The 6,728-nt window shown below is 34.5% G+C and overlaps 1 long non-coding RNA gene across 1 annotated transcript; it reads right to left on the reverse strand.

Moving 5' to 3' along the window:
- Positions 1-940: 940 nt before the first annotated feature.
- On the reverse strand, positions 941-3,840 carry LOC128852052 (uncharacterized). Its single transcript, XR_008449666.1, has 3 exons — positions 3,654-3,840; positions 3,447-3,518; positions 941-976 (listed from the first exon to the last, which is right to left on the reverse strand). It is a non-coding gene; the product is annotated as an uncharacterized LOC128852052 (long non-coding RNA).
- Positions 3,841-6,728: the final 2,888 nt, after the last annotated feature.

Here is a 6,728-nt window from a genome sequence, read left to right on the forward strand (position 1 = left end):
TCACCTTCTACATCAAAGTTAACAGAGTGAATTACACACCATCATATTACACATAATTTCAAGGACTGAAGTCAACTGAAACTGCCTCAACTTAGTATCAGATACTTAGATAGTGACTGGAAAGGTTATTCTATTTTATAAAAGTGTTTCTCAAAGTCATTGAGTGGGTCCCTGAGTGGGCAACAATTCAGTGCCTCTAGAGCTGAGAAGTGAGAACTAGCCCAAAATCCTGTTTAGAAGTATTAATTATTCCCTGACTTTGGAGGAATGGAGTGGCTTCCAGCCACCAGAGGTATTTTTCTGTTCTTGGGCTACTAGAAACACTTAAGGAGATTGTTTCTCACTCTTGATTCTCAAAAAACACCCATAGAACTGGATGATATTAATATGCAGCAGCTTACGATCTCCATTTGGCCCTGACATCACGGCTTCCTCTCTTTGTACCAGCCCTGGTATTTGCTGGGTCTTCCATGTAAGAGAATTCAAAGCATTAAAGTAGCAGACAACTAGCTCAAAAAAAAAAAAAAAAAAAAAAAAAAAAAAAAAAAAAAAGGCGTCAGCTGGGAGTGTTTTCTTCTGGCTTATGGCACTTATTTGGCTGCTGTAAATGTCCGCACCACAGTTGACATGAGGGAAGGGCAGATTTACAGAGCCAAGAATGAGTGAAAAGAAGACAGGAATAAAGAAGTTGAATGGAAAATTATCTTTCAAATAAAGGTTTAGCTTTGTTAGATCTAGATTCTAAATCCATAAGGCTCATATGACCCTTTTCCGACAACAGCTTTTCCTAATCCAGCAGAAATGACAGCAGTGTCCGCTTACCTCATCCTTGCACATCTGACAACCAAATACAGTTACTTGGCATGAAACTTTTTGCTCATATTTCTGGCATTCGCTCCAAAGACGTGCCAGTTTTCCGGAGTAAGACTTGTTCTGTGGCTCAATATGGATCGTGAAATGGCTTCGGTTTCCAGACCTGCAGAAACATCAGTCAGGTTAACCCATATGCCATAAAGCTACTATGTCAAACAAAAAATTCCCAATAAACTTCTATAGAAAAGAACAATATTTAATAGTGGTAACTCCAAATGTTAGTGAAGTTATTTGCTCTGGACAAATGAATGTGTGAGAACAAACAGACATTGAAATACAACTGCTACTCACTGCAAGTTCATTTTTATCATAGTCAATCAACCATTTGTTATCAACTATTTCCCTGGTTATTTTAGGTTCAATATTACTTGCAAGATGATCCTCAAACTTTTTCCTATTCAGATGAATTCCTCTTAGATTTCTACAACATTCAGTGGCAATTTTTGACTAAAAGTAAAATACAAGATATAAAGCTTCAAGACTGATTTGCAAAAAGAAATGAACTTCCAGTGGTTGCTGAGGGAAACTATGACAGCAATATCTGGGCTGTAAAAACTGATGTATAAAATGTAACTAGTCATTACACAGTAATGTACTATCAAGATTAATGGTCATTTGGGCTTTTTTCAGAATATTTTCTCCATTACAAGGTACAGCTGTCAGGGCTTCAACAAATCTTGATTTTTTTTTTTGGCAGAAAAAACGACAACAGTCTGCAGTTCACTGAATATTTTCCAAGTGTAGTTCCCACTTGCTTTAGTAGTTGTAGACATTTTGGAGAAGTTCCAGCTGAACCAAAAACCAAGCAGCTCTTGGTACTGCAAAAGTTATTTTGAGGCTGTCACGCATTCCAGTAGGATCGAATAGTGAATTATAAAAGTACTATTTCAAAAGTTTCACAAATCCTTCTTTGGAGTTGTTCTGAAGCCTCCGAAATACACTAACATTGTAATAGGGGCATAAAATAATTTCAGAGCTATGCATGTCAGATCTGCTATGATCTGCATCGCACTAACTGTGGAGTTATACAAAGTCAGAAACTCAGAAACTCAGAAAGTTAGGCTATCTTGTAGCAGTCAAAGGCAGAAAAGCTTTGAACGTTCCTGTACTTTGCAAAGAACCTGCTGAAGAATTGTGGCAGAACAGTTTGTTCAGTGGTACTGACAGAGTGAGTGCTCACGACAAACTGCCAGCAAGCTACCATTTATTTGAATTTAACACTCAGGTTTGATTCATATCTAATAAAATATTGATCTTATTATTTAACTGAAATAGTAAAAATCTCAGCTGTGTTTATCTGCAGCTGGCCAGCTATGCTGCAGGATGTTGCATACTCTGCAGACTGCATGGGTTTACAGACAGATTGAATGGCTGTTGTGCAATGGAAAGTAAAAACGCAGCTCTTCCCCACAACACATGAAACCTTGAAGTTTGCATTCTGTGAACATTTGGGATTGTCGGACTATCTGGAGAGCAAGGACAGGTGGAAAGAAGGAGCAAGCTTGTTCAAAACAAATTAATTTAACAGTTTTATACACTTCACACTATTTACCCCAGCCTTAATTATAATTGACTCCGAAGGACACATTTTGCACATAAGCATGCTGGAGATAAGCTCTTTCAACATGCATAGGCATAAAGTTCTCATCATAGGATATCTAGGGAAAGAGAGCAATTGCTAAAAGAAAAAGTAGAATATATACAAAATGCTGAAATAACCTCATTCCATCCTTCTCCCAAAAGTAAACTCAGGAGAAACACAAGCTCTCCAATTAATATATTTCAGTCTTATTTAAGGGCCTATAGCATCTCACATATAAGTCTTACCCCTCTTGACACTGTGTAGAGATATTTATGAGGATGTGGAGTTATACTCCTATTTCTGACCACATTTGAGACTTGAACTGAACCTTATTTGAATGACAGTTCTTAAAACAAGTTTTCTTTAGAAGATAAGTTACAGGACTGTGTTTCTCATCCTAGGTACATTTGTCCCAGCAATAAATCATGCACATCAGTACATAACCTTGAATGTAAAGACAAATCAAATCAAACACAGTAAGCAGTGAACTTACCAGCAAGAGGCTTCCTGCCCCTTTTGATTAAACCAACTGATATCAATGAGCTCAGAAAACAGAAAGCTTTCTGCAAGCCAGAATTCCATCTGAAATTATCTCATCTCTCTAATAAAGCCAAGATGTGAAATTTTATCTCAAAATCTGCAAGTATTTTCTAATAAATAATTTCTACTGTGGATCAGCTCAGCTTTTAGTCTTTGGCTCCTTTTTATTTGAATTGCAGAGCAATTCAACTATCAAAACATGATAGGTGAGATGCCCCCAAAACGGGTAAGTAATATCTGACATCAATTCACAAATTTCGAGTGCAAAAACAAGTATAATTTTTATAATTTACACTAGGTTTTACACAAATAGCAGCCAAAAATTGCTAGTTGTGATAAATAAGGCAGTGCTCTCTCTTGTTCATAAAAGAGGGAAAAAAACATTCTATTTTAGGTAGGACTCAAATGTATTATTTCAAAGATGGTAATTTTTTACCCATAATTTTCTCACCTGTAAATAAGCGATGCTATTTTCAGCTTTACGAAAGACTAAATACAGGTATCTCTTCCAACCTTTGGCTCCCTAGAATAGACAGAATTCACCAAGTATTAATGCTGTACATTATTATTTCTGCTGATAAAGCACCTAAGACTAATGTTCAAGGCACACTTTATATAAAGATTAAAATCTGTAAGGGAAAAAGGTGGAATAACTCACATGGTCTTACAGCCATTAATCTTTCATTTATTGAGTAAATCTTTTGCAAAATACACTTAAATCAATTATGATTCCAGACAGAAGAGGAGCAAATATAGAAAGTTGTCATCAGTCAAGAAGATCAGCAGATGAAACGTCTGGACCTTACAACAGAAATCAAGTGTTAGATCATAAGTACTTAATTCAAGTTTCTAAAATAGTAGTTTATTTAATATTAACTTTAAAATAGTGCAAATGAAGTCAGTTTCTCAATAGAAGTATTTATAAGTATGAACATCGTAATATTAAAATATTATGTTGAACATTACCTTTTAAACATGTTCTATTATTTCTTGAGAATCCTGTTTGTTATTTTATGTTTAGAAATCCTCTTAAGGATTACATCAGACAGTAGCAAAACTGTCTTTCCATCCAGTTCCATCCATTGCTATTATTTTGAGTGAAATTATTTGTCTTTGAGGGAAGCCTCAAGGTGCCTTTGAAACACCATGGGAAATTCAGAGAACAAGGTGTTTTATAGTCCTCAGGGTTGTAAATCATATGGAAAGAAAATATCCAGTGAAAGAGGCAGTTCTATCTACTCAGCCTTTCATACTTGGATGCTGACAGTAATTGCTGACCAGCGCAACAAGAATTATCGCCTGATGGCTCAGCAGCAATAAACCCCTGATAATCTTAATAAAATATGACAGGTGAAATTTTCTTTCTTCTTGAGGGGAAAGGAAGTGATATTTATTCTAAATTCAACATTTTCAATAAGAGGATTCTTAAATGTCTTTACAAATTACTTCTGGCTGCTAGAAGGATTGTGGCTTCTTCGTTTTCTGTTAATTACTATTATTATTTGTTCACCTCATCTAGCAATGTATTGTTTCCTAAACTTTAAAAGCACAGCTTTCACAAAGACGACTTTGATGCTTTGCAGTCTTTTGTATTTTTCTTTAGTTTCTTCTCCTCAAAAAGGACTGACTTACATTAATGTCAGAACCATTTAATGCCAGTTTACTACTTGGTGTAGAATTAACGAAGCAAAGCACAACTTCAGAGAGGGAGTTTTGGTCAGAAACTTACTTCAGAAATGTATTGTTCTGTACAAAAAATATTTAAATTAGAACTGCTTTCACCTTAAGTAGAATATTTTATGATTCCAAGAGGAAAAAAATTAGAAAACACTCAAGTTTTAGTATTTTATTTTGGTTCTAACCTGTATTTTGGAAAACTGGACAAAAGCCTGAAAGCTTCCAAAAAAACCCTAAACATTCCCTAATTCGGTTTCAAAAAAAGTAGTGTCCATTCTTCACTGAATTACTTTTTGAGTAAAACATGTTCAACTGATAAAAAGCCTAACAGCGAGCATAAAATGTAACCAAATGTTGCAGGAATGGGAACAGGCAGAAAAATATTTGTGGTTTCAGTAAAAGAGCTAAATCTTTCAGTTCTTCAAGTTCAGGAATAAAAATGGAGGTGATCAGGAAGCTCTGCATGTTATAAAAATGTATGACAATTAATAGGGAGGCATGAAGATGCCTAGAGACAATATAGACACTTAGGCCTATTGACAATAAACTTGCCTTTCTTAAGCACCTTCTACTGACCCTAAAGAAGCATACACTGGAATTCCGTGGGCCTGTGGACCACAGGCTGAAATCTAATCCGATAGTAAAAAAAACCACAATGTGTTTAGGGTAAAAGTTGAAAAGTTTCATAAAAGAGAGCTTTGGAGTACTGTTAAAGAATCAGTAAGTTTGGGATAGAATATAAAGAGAAATCTCCATAAGACTATGGTGAAATAAAGAGTAATTATTGTATGAATATGGGAGACTAATCTCCTAAACATGGATGATGTTAAATGGCATCACTGAAGGCAGAGGTAGTCTTAAACTCGCTATAAGACAGATTTCTTTAATAAATATCCAGCGAACTGATGAAAACTAATGCTGTTTTGGACATATGTTTAGCAAGAAACAAGATCTTACACAACAGCTTTTCACAGAAAATAATCTTGAACTGAGTGATTATGGGCTAAATCAGTCTTTACCAAACTGCAAGACAGACAACAGGTCTGCCTATAACTAATGCTTGGGATTTTAGAAAGGAACTAAAGAAACCACACTGAGTGAATTCAGGAATACAGACGTTCTAAAACAAAGCGCAGGTGATATTCAGAGTTAACATTGCAAACAAAAAAAAAACTAATAGAAAAATCGTTCACGTTTGGTTCAGTGAATCAGCTGGTTTTCCACGCATGCAAATCCACAGAGAACAAAGTATCAGCACTGTACCTTACAAGTTGGAGAATGTAGAAAAAACAGAAATAGTTGCGATTTTTGAGCTACTATTTACATTTATTATTAAAAAAGAATCAGGAGAAAAGCTATTTACAAACAATAAAAATAAGGAAGCATGGGGAACAAAAAAAGTTATAGTCCTATAGAATATATTATTTAATAGAGATTTTATTTAAGAGACATTAAAATTAATCTAGGTCTGATTGACACATTAAATTTATATTTCATTAAACATAGAAACTCTATTGAAAAGAAGAGTAACAAAGAATAATTCTGGAAATACTAGGCTTATTAAACTCACTTGATTTTAAAAAAAAAAAAAAAGGAGAGACCTTGAATAGTCTTTGAAGAAAGAAGTAAGGGCAGAGAGATAGAAAGCAGTATAAATTATAATGTGGTCTTATCAACAGTAGATCATCTCAAACTAATTTAATATAACTTCTCAAAAGTTATCTGTTTTATTAAAACAGAACATTATCAGAGATTTAAATAAAGCATTTGAAACAATATCCCAGCAGAAAAGTTGGGAGAAGGTACAGTGGAGAAGATAAGTGCTAACAAAACATTTCAAAGTCAACTAAGGGTGTGGCTAGAGGGACCAACAACAGCTTATATTGACTAGATATCCATTGAATCAGGAGAGATTACTAGGCATCTTATTAGTACTATTTAATAAATTGTTTAAAAATCTTAAAGAAAAATACAGAAAAAAATAAGTAGACAATGTAGTATGTAGTATTGTCATTAGTACAAAGACCACATCATCTTATAAAAGCATTACATTACT

The sequence above is a fragment of the Cuculus canorus genome, chromosome 4 (genome assembly GCF_017976375.1).
Source record: "Cuculus canorus isolate bCucCan1 chromosome 4, bCucCan1.pri, whole genome shotgun sequence".
NCBI lineage: Eukaryota > Metazoa > Chordata > Aves > Cuculiformes > Cuculidae > Cuculus > Cuculus canorus.